Source organism: Armigeres subalbatus, chromosome 3, assembly GCF_024139115.2.
Source record: "Armigeres subalbatus isolate Guangzhou_Male chromosome 3, GZ_Asu_2, whole genome shotgun sequence".
NCBI lineage: Eukaryota > Metazoa > Arthropoda > Insecta > Diptera > Culicidae > Armigeres > Armigeres subalbatus.
The window spans coordinates 271,170,042-271,183,470 of record NC_085141.1 but is presented as its reverse complement, the minus strand read 5'-3'; the positions used below and the strand labels follow the sequence as shown (position 1 = coordinate 271,183,470).

Here is a 13,429-nt window from a genome sequence, read left to right as displayed (position 1 = left end):
ATAACGAGATTTTTTTCCGAACCTTCATCGGCCCGACCTCGGAGAGAGAAAATTTCCCCTCCCGAAAAGCCTTATCCCGTGTTTACTTTCGAAAAATGCCATAAACAAAGGGTCTATGAATGACAAGCAAATGCAGAATGACTTATCAAGAAGACCTATCCCGGAGAAAAAAATTAAAATAGACTTAAACTTTTATTTTAACGATTTCGACACATTTTTGCATGTTTTCGATGCAATTAAGGTTATGGATGGATAGATAGTGCTGATTATGTGCTTTTAGGAGTTTTTGCTGCTTAAAATATCATAAACCTGGGAAATAGGAATAGAAATTGTGATGCATTTTTTTCGAACGGCATTTTCTCAGTGTTTACGTTTTGGCTGTAGGCCCTTTTCAAATGTTACGCGAGAGTTTACCTATTTTTTGAATTTCTGCGGCATAACTCATTCATGAGAAAAATTATTAGAAATTAATAGCATATAAAAGTACCCATTAATGGGTAAATTGAGTTTGTCCGTGTAAAGTGGCGTTTGCAACGATTTGGATGTCGTCGGCACGCTTTGTATTTTGCAGTACCTACGTCTAATGTAGCCCTCCTTAGGGCCGATGTCCACGTAGCGGTTTTGAACTTGCGTGCACGCGGCGTCCACGCATTTGCGGCAGGAAGTACCCAACATCACATAGAATCATGCACACGCACTTGCGTTAACGCGGCGTCGACTCGCGTCTCATTTGCGGCGAAAGTTACCGCAAAGTCACCGCTTTTCCCCACAGGAACGCAGCGTGCACGCGAGTAGTTTTTGACATTTCTCTATTATTTTCTTCCCAACAAGATTTCTAATGGGAAAATCTGCAAAAAGAATGTGTCAGAGCGAAATCAAAACAAACAAATTGGAAATCAGTTAATTTTGTTCTCGCAAATTAGTTTGCAAATAACAAAACGTTTCAAATCTAACTTTTTTAAATAATAGTGCTAGTAATAGTTCGGAGCAGCAAATGTTTCTTTCGCTCCTATGTTAATACCAGCCGTGATCAGCACACCTTTGGAAAGAAGTGACAAGCAAACATCCCAGGCTGGCGAATAGTGTTAAAGTCAACCGAAATATGTGTGCGATAGTGACGTTGATTGTACCAACTTTATCAGAATAAATTGATTTCCGAACAGACAGCGATGTGACAGTTTTGGACTGAATGACGGAGCAGACGAAATTCAACCAACAAAGTGTATTCCGCGGGACCCTACACCAAGGCAGGCGATACCAGTTCCATGGGAAGAATAATAAATGTAAGTTCGATACCGAGATTCCTATATGTTAGCTTTTCTATTGCTGATAGATAAACATGTTTTAGGAATGTTGACGGAAGGATGTCGTCAAACAATGTGGATTGCGATTGCAAAAAGAAACGGGACCACATGATGAGATGGTGGCGAGCCACAGTAAGACTCCGGGATCTGTGCGACTCTTCTAGTGTTGTGGGGCAACGCTATTGCGGTCGGTCCGTGTTACAGTGGAGTGAAAATCGGCTGCAGTATCTGACCAAAATGTTTATTGAATTTTATTCCAGAACAAAATAATGATTCGTCCCTATCTAGCCGATATATTAAATGATTAAAGAATCGTACCCCATAGACAACATATGATGGATTCAAGATAAGAACAATTAAATGTCTGGATCCACAATTATTCAAGATTAATCTAACCCAATGAAGTAATAAATTTAAGTTGGAAATAAAGAATAAAGAACATTATGAAATTATAACAATAATTATTTATTATAATTGTAGAAAATACATTGGGATAAAGCAAAGCAATGCCAAATTTATGCCTCTCTGTATTGAAAACGTGTTTTCGGATTGTGTGGCATGATTTCAATTTTACAGCTCTACAATTAATTTCGGAAGTTCGAACTTTTCATTTTAGAAGTAGATAATGGGTGACTTTTGAATCGACAGTGAATTGATTTTTCTACTCTCTACTAGATAGTATCAATGGAACTTTTTATTTTGGGATAATACTGAGTTACTTGCTCTAGTCTGTCATCATATAGGTATGTAAAAGCTAATGACATGTTCTTAATAGTATTACTCATTGATTCTTGTTCGGGGCAATGAGCTTCATACAAATCAAAATCAAACTTTTAAATTTGTAATTCTTTACATATTTCACGTTTGATGTCTTTATGTGAATCGATAACTCGATTCATATTGGAACAGAATGGAAAATGACAAACTGACAACAGCTGGCAGGCGGATGACATTTGGCGTGACAGATTGGTTTGACGTTAGAAGTTTTGCGGCAAATTACCGCTTGTCGTGTGCATTCATAGCCTGATTCAACGCCGAGTAACGCTGCGTCAACGCAGCTTGAAAAACCGCTACGTGGACATCGGCCCTTAGGATCGATGCCCACGTAGCGTTATTTCAACGCAGAGTGCACGTGGCGTCAAAAAGACGCAGGTGTGCACTGGGAAAAAGCGGTAACGCAGCGTCACCACGCCGATGCACACCAGCGTTATTTTAACGCTGCGTGCACGTGGCGTTGAAAAACCGCTACGTGGGCATCGGCCCTTAGGCCCGATGCACACGTAGCGTCTTTTCAACGCTGCGTGCACACGGCGTTAAAAGGACGCATGTGTGCATCGGGAAAAAGCGGTAACGCAGCGTCGCCGCACCGATGCACACCTGCGTTTTTTCAACGCTGCGTACACGTGGCGTTGAAAAAACGCTACGTGGGCATCGGCCCTTAGCAGTGCGGTAAGACGCGCGGCTACTAAGCAAGATCATGCTGAGGGTGGCTGGGTTTGATTCCCGGTACCGGTCTAGGCAATTTTCGGATTGGAAATTGTCTCGACTTCCCTGGGCATAAAAGTATCATCGGGCTAGCCTCATGATAAACAAATGCAAAAATGGTAACCTGGCTTAGAAACCTCGCAGTTAATAACTGTGGAAGTGCTTAATGAACACTAAGCTGCGAGGCGGCTCTGTCCCAGAGTGGGGATGTAATGCCAATAAGAAGAAGAAGAAGAAGAACGTCTAATGCAACGTACACACCAGTCAAGCAGTTTGACGAACATTGACTCCGCCTCCACTTCACGTGTGTGAAGTTGTTCGAACAACCATTTGACAGTTGGCGGCTCGGTTGGAAAAAATTAAAACGGTTTGATTTTGGTTTGAGTTGTCAAGGGGGGGGGGGAGTCAAGGTGCGCCGAACATGTTTGAGCATTTGTAGTGAAGTTGCACAAACCCCTATATATTTTTTGATGGTTGGTGCTTCGGTCGTTCATGTGTGATAAATATTGTTGGTCGAATAAATTGATTGTTCGTGCCGCTGTTTGTAATAGCCTATTCAGATTACGCCATTAATGACATAATAATTGGCGTTTCAGGGTAAATACGCTTTATGATGTCATTATTTACGTAATATTCCATACATTTTGCGCTGTCAAAAGATACCCGCTAAAAAGAGTCATAAAGAATTTATTACGAACAATTATTACGATGCAGGGAGAAATTCAACAAAACAAAACTGACAAGCGTCACGCTCTCTTTGCCAGAGAGAAAATTCTCTCTGTTTTCATTTCGTTTCGTAGTTGACAATCATGCTCTTTCTGTCGCGCCAGGGTCGAATGCATGTTATGTCGTTTTCGTTTTTGTGGTGTAGCTACACCGGAAAGTGCATAATTTTGCACCACATAAACGAACATTTTCAGTGCAGTCCCAATAAGATTGCGAAAGTATGTGTGACATCGGTCATCTTCCATGCTTCTGTCATATTTGTTTTTGTTCTTGCTGCCTGCTATGAAATATGTATGTTATTCCAATCTTTCTTGTTGGGATTAAATTGAAATTGTATGAATAGTGTCATTCTTATAGACATTTTACTTTTACTTTCTGTTTAATTGCATCGATTATCTAAAGCTGAACACAGTACTCACTGTCTGACAAATCATGAAAACGATGCATGATATTTCAAAACGAATCAAATATTGCAAAATTTCACGGCCAATGATTCATTAAGAGCTTCTTTGTTTCTGATGGTAGTATTAAAATATACAAAAGCATATTCCAATTAATCACAATACAAAACTACAAGTAGATTGATTTTTGGGTTTTCATTGGGAATTCTTGGGCCATTTCAGGTTTTTGAGAAGAATGTTGGATTCTTAGGGAAATGTTTGTTTGTACTAATCTTTAATTTGCTATTATATAACAATGTGGCGAACTTCGGTTCGTAAGAGACATATATTTTTCTTAGCACTCACAAATTAAAGTGGAAAGTAGAATGTGTTATAAATGAAATCGGTTTCCAAAGTTTTCCAGTTTTATAAAATATTGCTTTGCAAAGATATTTATTAAACGAATTAAAAAAGCTCGAATCAGTTTATACATTCTAAGCTCGATTCTAAACTAATCTTGTTATACACGTACATTTTTTTTAATCTTTATTAAGGTGTTTTTTTAATCTACAGACTAAGTTCAACACCGATTATACATGTACATTCGTGATATGCTGATTGAGCTAATAGCCGTTTAAAATTACGCCTTTTATTATAATAAATATGATAAAGAGTAACTTGATGCCCATCCACATACATTCAATTTTCAATTCCACTTGTACACGAATCTGAATAGGCTATAACACATCGCCTCATCTATTGAATTTTATTTCTAAGAGATGACCTGTCAGCCATTTGCACATATGTACTGCGACTCAAACATTACAATTCACAAATTATGTTCAATTATGCTAAATATGCTCAACTACGTTTTCAATTCAATGGATTAACCAGCAAAGGCTCAACTAAAAGGTGGCCCATTTAATAAAATGTGAGCTAGCAAAGCAAGACTGTAATTATTGCTATTGAGTCATTAGATTCTATAAGATAATAAAAATTAACAAAATCTCAATAGATCAAAGCTGAATATTCAAAATCTGAAAAGGTTGTAAAAATCCTTTGCAAATACCAAAAACTTGGAATTCAAAAGAGTTTATGGAATGATTCTTCACCTCAAGCTAGTTGATTTTTCCAAAAGATACTTCGAAGAACAAGTTGTGATGTTGGTTCAAAATTTTGGAACTATTTTCAAGTTCCACAAAAAAACTTGTTTATTAGAATAATTTCATGACTAATAATACATATATTCAAACCGATGGTCAAGGTAACGAAAGATAAAATTTAATAGCAGGAACATGAATTAGTATACAATACAACTGGTTGAATGTAAGCAATTTCTTTTACCTTGATTCATCGCCTAACTTTTATAAACTAATCGATTAGTAAATGTCCTTCACTGTTTTTAATTATCCTTCTCTTATGACATTTATGTACATTTTTATTTATTTTGTATTAGATAAATAGAATTGAAACGCGCAATTACCATTCCCACTTTATTAAAAAAAATCTAACTCCAACGCGCACCCGGTACATCAAAACCGAAGCCAAAACAAAACAGAATTTGACAGCAACAAGCACGTGGCATGCGGCTGTATTGGTAACACCACCATTCGAACAAGCTACACTCTCGATTTTATGCGTGCTACACTTTCCGTACGGTGCACGAAAAAGTGGGGTTTGAGTGTAGAGCGAAAACCAAAAACGAACAATTTCAGTGCAGAAAGTGTACACCCGGTGCAGCTACACCGCAAAAACGAAAACGACATTAGATGTAAATCTTCTGAGCGCTGAAGAATAACTCGGATTGTGATGGTTTTGTGGAAAGCATTTCATATGATGAATAATAATGATGATAATTATTTATTCTCCACTTATTCAACATGAATTGTTTAAAAAACAGATGCTCTCTAGAATTAACATGAAGTATTTAACTTAAACCTAGATTTAATAGAACAAATCGAATAAATTTTCAAAGTTCAAGGGCCAATGCGGAAGATAATTTAAAACGTAGGAATGGTTGTAAAACGAATATATTTGATGAATAAACATGATTTCATAAATTGTTTCAATTCTGCTCCTTGAATGGCTTAATATACTTTGGATTTCAACATTTTTCACGTAGATAAATTATATCACATTCACACGATTCGATTTTGTTAGAAGCTGTATCATTGATTGTCGAGTAGAACGCAATGGTTCAGTTTCCATTTTTGAAAAAAAAATTAAATTGCTGAGTTGCCCTTCATACATGGAGATACTGGTGGAAATACATTTTAGTTCGATAATATTTCTTGAAAATTGGTCCAATCGTCCTTTTTTTTATTTATTTGTGAGAATTCCCAAAAGTATCTAAATTTTTCTATCAAATCTCCGTTCGATCATAGTACAGAATCAAAATACTTTTTAAACTTAAAAATAAATTGAGGAATAGTCTGATTCCCCGAAGAACGGCGCACCCAACTAATGAATGTAGCTTCGCTCATTATCCTTAATGAGAGCTTCAAATATTCTTCGAAAATCCCTTTTCATATTTTTTTTTATATTTTTTTTCGTAGAACCTTTGTTCAGAAAAAAATGTTCGATTGTCGTCACACTAATGCTTGATTTCGAAAATTAAATTTTAAAACTCTCCTTGAATTCAACCCTGTATTAGCGTGCAAATGAGGAAACATCAATGAGAATAAATAGAAGGTGAGGAAGAAGACCAAATGCAAGTGTATTAGTGGATGATGAAAAATGTAAACAGCAAATGGTGACGTACATATTTGCACGGCTTCTCATGGGAGCTCGTTCGAATGTAGTAGTGAAAGATTTTTCGCCATACACAAAAGGCACGCACACAATATATGGATTTCCATACCTTAGTATTTATTTACATTGAGGAAACATGGAAACGTCAAGATATATTATCTTGCTGCAGTCTGAACACCTCGTAATAATTGGATACCCTCTCACTTAACAAAGTCATAAATAGCCCAATCTGAATAGGCTATAAAACTTGATGGAAGTTTGAATAAACGAGAGGTGGACGCGATGTTGGTCAAACTGCTTGACCGTGTGTACGTTCCATAAGGGAAGGCTCAGATACAGGATGTAAAATGAAATTTTCATGTAGGTTTTTTTTATTTTATTGAATGGTTTATTGAATGTTATCAAAACACTGATACGGACACTTAGAGATTAGGGTGTCCCAAAAAAAATCGATGTTCGAAAAGTCATGGTGCTCAACCCTGAAATGAAAGATATACCTGTCTGGATAATTTTTGTAGAACAAACCGAATTTCTAAAAAATCGTTTAGAGGTCGCGCCAGATCGATTTTTGAAAAATGAGCTTTTAGGTGAAAAATCAAATATTGGGTCCTTTCACAATTTTTCTCAGGGTCACCCATTCGTTTTATATTTTTTATTTTTCTGTGGATCTTTGCCCGTATTCTCCATGAATTAGTTTTTGGTATTTTCCGTTTTTACGGTCTGCAGAACATTTTGAATATCGAAAATAACACATTTTTTTGACTAATTTTCGAAGTTACTTCATCCTTACACAAAAAATAATTTTTACTAGTGCAGAAAAACTTACATACTACAAAGAGCTATTTATAAGGAGTATTTTCATAAATAAATATCCAAGAAATGTTGTTCTGGGGCTGAGATATTGCAGTTTTAGTAAATAGTCAAAAAGTGTTCAAATTCGGTACTTTTTCTCTACATGTTATAATTTCATCAAAATTGCACCAATATTTTAATTTAAATTAAAACAATTAAAAAGCAAATAAATGGGAATATTTTCTAGGTAACATAGCTTTTCTTTCCAATGGAGTTGGTTACCTGAATCACAGGATTTGGTCGGAGTAAGTAAATGGAGCCAGTAATAAAATGATATCACACCCATCAGTTAATATGTAGCCATATACAAGTAATCAGGTTTACCATGATCTCTTTATTAGTTTTGATTCAATCATAGGATGCTTTTCACGGCATTCAAAAAACAAGGCAGGCTCAGCACGTATGTAAACATTCAGTTTGAACGTAAACATGTGTCGTCACTACTATCTTCGCACAAGCTGAACTGAGACGATGCTTTACGGTCTCAACATGCTTACTTTTGTACTCTAACATGTGGCATTAAAATATGCGTCACTCTTGACGTGTCACTTTTTTTACGAGCCTACCTTGTTGTCTGTATACCGTGATGCTTTTGATATGTCATATGACAGTCAAACAATTTTTTCGTCGTATCAGTTCGACAGCTTTTCCATGAGTTCACTTGAGATATTTAAAAAAACGGAATAAACGTAAAGTAAAAACGGAAAAATGACAGTTCAAGGGTGACGCATATTTTATCGCCACACTTTAGAGTACAAAAGTAAGTCTGCTGAGATCGTAAAGAATCGTCTCAGTTCAGCTTGTGCGAAGATAGTAGTGACGACACATGTTTACGTTCAAACTGAATGTTTACATACGTGCTGAGCCTGCCTTGTTTTTTGAATGCCGTGAAAAGCATCCTATGATTGAATCAAAACTAATAAAGATATCATGGTAAACCTGATTACTTGTATATGGCTACATATTAACTGATAGGTGTGATATCATTTTATTACTGGCTCCATTTACTTACTCCGACCAAATACTGTGATTCAGGTAACCAACTCCATTGGAAAGAAAAGCTATGTTACCTATAAAATATTCCCATTTATTTGCTTTTGATTTTTTTTTAATTTAAATTAAAATATTGGTGCAATTTTGATGAAATTATAACATGTAGAGAAAAAGTACCGAATTTGAACACTTTTGACTATTTACTAAAACTGCAATATCTCAGCCCCAGAACAACATTTCTTGGATATTTATTTATGAAAATACTCCTTATAAATAGCTCTTTGTAGTATGTAAGTTTTTCTGTACTAGTAAAAATATTTTTGTGTAAGGATGAAGTAACTTCGAAAATTAGTCAAAAATGTGTTTTTTCGATGTTTAAAATATTCTGCAGACTGTAAAAACGCATAATCCCAAAAACTAATTCCTGGATAATATGGGCAAACATCCACAAAAAAATAAAATATTATAAAACGAATTGATGACCCTGAAGAAAAAATGTGAAAGGACCCAATATTTGATTTTTCACCTAAAAAAGCTCATTTTTCAAAAATCGATCTGGGTTGTTCTACAAAAATTATCCAGACAGGTATATCTTTCATTTCAGGGTTGAGCACCATGACTTTTCGAACATCGATTTTTTTTTGGGACACCCTATTAGAGATACAACTGCAGAGATTTGGTTCACCTTTCAAGCTGCGTATAATACAATTTCTGTTATGAGCATTTAAATTTACGATTGTAATTGGACAAATTAGGGAAAAAGTTTTCTAAAAAAACCCTAGATCTGATGGTTAACTTAATCTAATATCACAGTGTCTGAGCATGGAGGGATTCGATGAGAGGATTTGCTGATATCTGACAGGAGTTCCAAAAACTCCGTGCTGTTTTGTTGATGAACTCTTCGATAGTCACTATTCCAGTGACACGGTGTAGTTCTTCAGTTGGGTAGAATGGGTCAAAGTTGTATATCATTTTTAACAACTTATTTTGTTTCACCTGAAGGCGTTTCCGATGGGACTTTGCACAATCACCCCATACAGGTGAGCCATAAACCATAATGGGTCGAAGTATACATTTGAAAATAAGTATTTTGTTTTTGAGCTCAGCTTGGAACGACGATTGATGAGCGAGAACAGAGAGCGAGTTGCTTTATCCAGTTTTTGGTAGCATAATCAATGTGTTTGCTGAAGGTGAGTTTGGAATCGTATATAATTCCTAGGTAATTAGCTTCATTCGTCCAGGGTGATGATAGGCCATTTGTAGATACGGTGGTACTCGGAAGATTCCACGATGCTCTTTTTTTTGGTAAAAAAAAGACACAGTTTGGGTTTTGGTGGCATTGATCTTAATCCTCCACTTGCGTTGAAACTCCTCAAGGCAGTTTTGTGCATTCTGTAGTTTGGTCACGATTATTTCGGGATCTTTATCCGAAGCAAGGTATGCTGTGTCATCTGCGAAAAATGCATACACTACTCCGTCTACTTTTAAAACATCAGCTGTGAATATATTGTACAAGGTAGGACTCAAGACGGAACCTTGTGGAACACCGAATGGAATCCGGTGTGTAGTAGATAGTGAGCCACTGACCGCAACTGCGAATGTTCTGGAGGACAAGAACGAATGGACTATTTTTACGATATATAGTGGACAATTAGATTGATGCAGTTTGTACACAACTGCCTGCTGCCAGACTGAATCGTAGGCTTTCTCCACATCCAAAAGCACCATTCCGGTTGACCTACCAGCAGAAAGATTTTTGTTGGATTTCTTTTGATTCGGACTAGTTGATGAGCAGTGGAGTGTCCTTTTCTGAATCCGAATTGTTCGTGTGGAACAATAACATCGGTTTCAAATGACGGTTCAATCTGGATAAGACCACCCTTTCCAAGATTTTTGCTGGGACCACTCAATAAGCTGATTGGGCGATAGTTTCCAGGTGAAGTGATGTCTTTGTTTGCTTTTGGAATCGCAATAACCGATGCATGTTTCCATTTCACTGGAAAGTAGCATAGCTTGAGACACGCGTTAAGGATCTTTGTTGATAGAATAAGTCCTTTTCTAGGAAGGTGTTTTACTAGTACGTTCCTGGTTCTATCGAGACCGGGAGCTTTTTTGTTTTAATGGCACTGATTATGGATTTCACTTCTTTTGGTCTAACAAACACATTAGGTTCAATAACGCTGTCGCTGTCAGATATTCTTGCAATTGTTCCATTCACTTCTGCTGTCGTCGCGGAATCACCATTCAGTGGATTGTTGTGTGCTGCGGCGAAGGTAGCAGCTAATGCTTCAGCTTTCTGTGCAGGTGTTACTAGCAGGCTGCCATCAACTTTCAAGGGAGGGCTGTGCTTCACGTTATTGCGGAGATTTTTGCTCAGCTTCCAGAATTTTTGGCAACCGTTGTCCAACGTTCGCAGCATGTCACCAAAATTCTTGAATCGATGCTCCGCGCATTTAGTACGAATAGTGTTGTTGAGCTGAGACACAATTATCTCTAACTCTAGCATCGGGTCTCGAGTGCGTAAGTACTGACGCCGTCATTCGTTTCTCAGACGGATCAGCAGCTTTATTGATTTGAGAAGAACAGTTTTCCGAGGAATGATTGTTATTTCCGGTACGCTTGCGTCTTCGGCACGTAGGATGATATTTTCAAACAGATTGATGGCTTCGTCTATTTTGTCGTGGGTATCTAGGTTGTTGATAAGTAGAGAATTCAGGTCGTCGATATTCTCGTTGATCGTCCTGGAGAAAATACTCCAATTTGCTAGGTTGTAGCACCGATAACTGCGACCTGGAGGCACCATTGGAGTGTCGATGGTTATGTTGAAGGTAACTGAAAGATGATCCGACGATAGTTCAGTATGAAGAATCGGGACTGACATTTGGATTAGATTGTTTGACAGGGTGAGATCTAGTTTTGTTCCTCTCCCTGATGGGTGACGTGTTGAAGACTCTGGATAGTTGACATAGAAATCCGATGACATGTGCTACTGGAAGAGAATTCTACCAGCTTTATTTGCACTGGCACAATTCCACATCGTGTGCCGAGCGTTAAAATCTCCAGCAATGAAGAACGGCACATCTCAAGATGTTAACATTCGTATGTCGCGCCTAAACTGGTGTAGGTGCTGCATTTTATTCGATCCGGGATAGTAGGCTGCCACAATGTTCAGTGACGACACAGCGGTGTTGATTGTGATTCCTATGGCCTCAATAGTCGTAGTCGAGAGATCCAGTTGACTGTAGGAGAGTTCTCTTTTAATAAGGATAGCTACTCCTCCACCACGGTCTGCATTCGTGCTTAGGCGATCCATGCGAATTGCCGTGTAGCTTGGGTGGTACATGGAGTTTCTACTACGTAACCAAGTTTCGGTTACTACTGCAACGTCGATATCGTGAGATTCAACGAAATGGAAAAATTCTGTAATTTTGTTATTCAGGGAACGACTGTTCCAATTCAGGACTTTGATGGTATTATGATTAGACATTGTAGATGTGTTTCAGTGCGAGTTCGGAGAGAACTGAAAATTGTGCTGCTTTCGTTTGGCAATTTGACAGCCTTGTAAAGAGCTCACGTGCGAGCATCACAAACTCCTCCACAGAGAAAAGATCATGCTCCACATGTTTCTTCCCTGTTACCGTGGGTTGACTATTAGCAGTCACACTTGCGTAGGAGTGGATACGTGAAACGGTTTCACTAGGCAATTGTAGCACATTGTGTTGCTGGGGCGGCAACCTATCATTTTGGGATTGTACAATTCTGGTTTTTCGGCCCACAGTGGTTCGATTTTTCCCCTCCTCAAGCTTCTTCAGATACAGCAAGCGAGTTGGACACCCTTTGAAGTTGGCGGTGTGATTTTGACTACAGTTTGCACATTTAATTTTGTCTTTCGTCACTGATTCATCGTCTGCTTTTGCAGGGATTTGGCATTCTTTCGTTAGGTGGAGCTCTCCACACTTGACACATTTCGCTTGCAGGTTGCAGTTTCGCATACCATGTCCATATTTTTGACATCTGAAGCACTGTACAGCGTCGATCTTCTTCCGAGTGTAAAAACGCCAGTACACGATCACATTGAATAATGATTTCGTTTTCTGGAGCGTTTGGAGCTTTACAGACCCTTTTGGAAGTTGTAGCAAGTAGGCAGCGATATCGCCAGTACTCGACGCAGAGAGCAGCTTGACGTCAGATGGGACAATGTTGTTAACCCGCAGTTCGGCAATTAGTTCTTCGATGTCATATCTCGGGAGACCAGAAAGAACGAATTTGTCGGGTAGTTCGTCACTCATTCCGTGGGTGTAAAATTGTACGTTGCTGGAGCGTAACTGTTCCACAGCTGCCACAAAGTGGGGTTTCGTTTTGATGGTGATTTGTGTGCTACCAATTCGGAGAAGGTAATCTTCTTGACTAATGTTTGCTGCGACCAACAGTTGATTCAGCTCTGTAACCGTTTTATCGTAAACGAATATCGGTGGGCAACGTATTTTCCTAGAACTAGCACTGTGATTTATGGTGCCACGAACGGATGACACATCATCGTTTGCAGCTGTGTCCATGTTGTCCAAAGACTCAGACAACGATTGAAACGAGTTACTGGTCGGTACATTAAACACCGGTTGGTGGGTAGAAGATGATGGGTTGCATGTAGGTGGCACGGGTTGCGATTGTATCAACCCCAGGTCGATATTTCCGGAGTTAGTTCGGGTACGATGTGAGTCTTCAGGAACCACTAACGAGTTTCCTAACATTGTGTCGATTTGTTGTGGTGATGAGGTTATGCGCAATTTGTTTTTCTCATAATTCTTGCGAATAACAATATTAACTTTTCCCACCGGCCCAGCATCCTCACCAATGACGGTCGCGGGCTTACCGCGGGAAGATTTCCCCAGGATGACCAATAACGGGGCCAAGGAATAGAATATAAATGAATAACAAAGC

The 13,429-nt window shown here is 38.3% G+C and overlaps 1 long non-coding RNA gene across 4 annotated transcripts; it reads left to right on the top strand.

The window, feature by feature from the left end:
• The first annotated feature begins 776 nt into the window (after positions 1-776).
• LOC134219749 (uncharacterized) lies at positions 777-1,779 on the top strand. Of its 4 annotated transcripts, none has more exons than XR_009981650.1 (3): positions 777-791; positions 970-1,283; positions 1,349-1,495. It is a non-coding gene; the product is annotated as an uncharacterized LOC134219749 (long non-coding RNA). The 4 variants fall into 4 exon arrangements; XR_009981651.1 differs by lacking the exon at positions 777-791 and adding an exon at positions 1,565-1,779 and having other exon boundaries at positions 904-1,283; positions 1,349-1,507; XR_009981649.1 differs by lacking the exon at positions 777-791 and adding an exon at positions 1,565-1,777 and having other exon boundaries at positions 905-1,283.
• Positions 1,780-13,429: the final 11,650 nt, after the last annotated feature.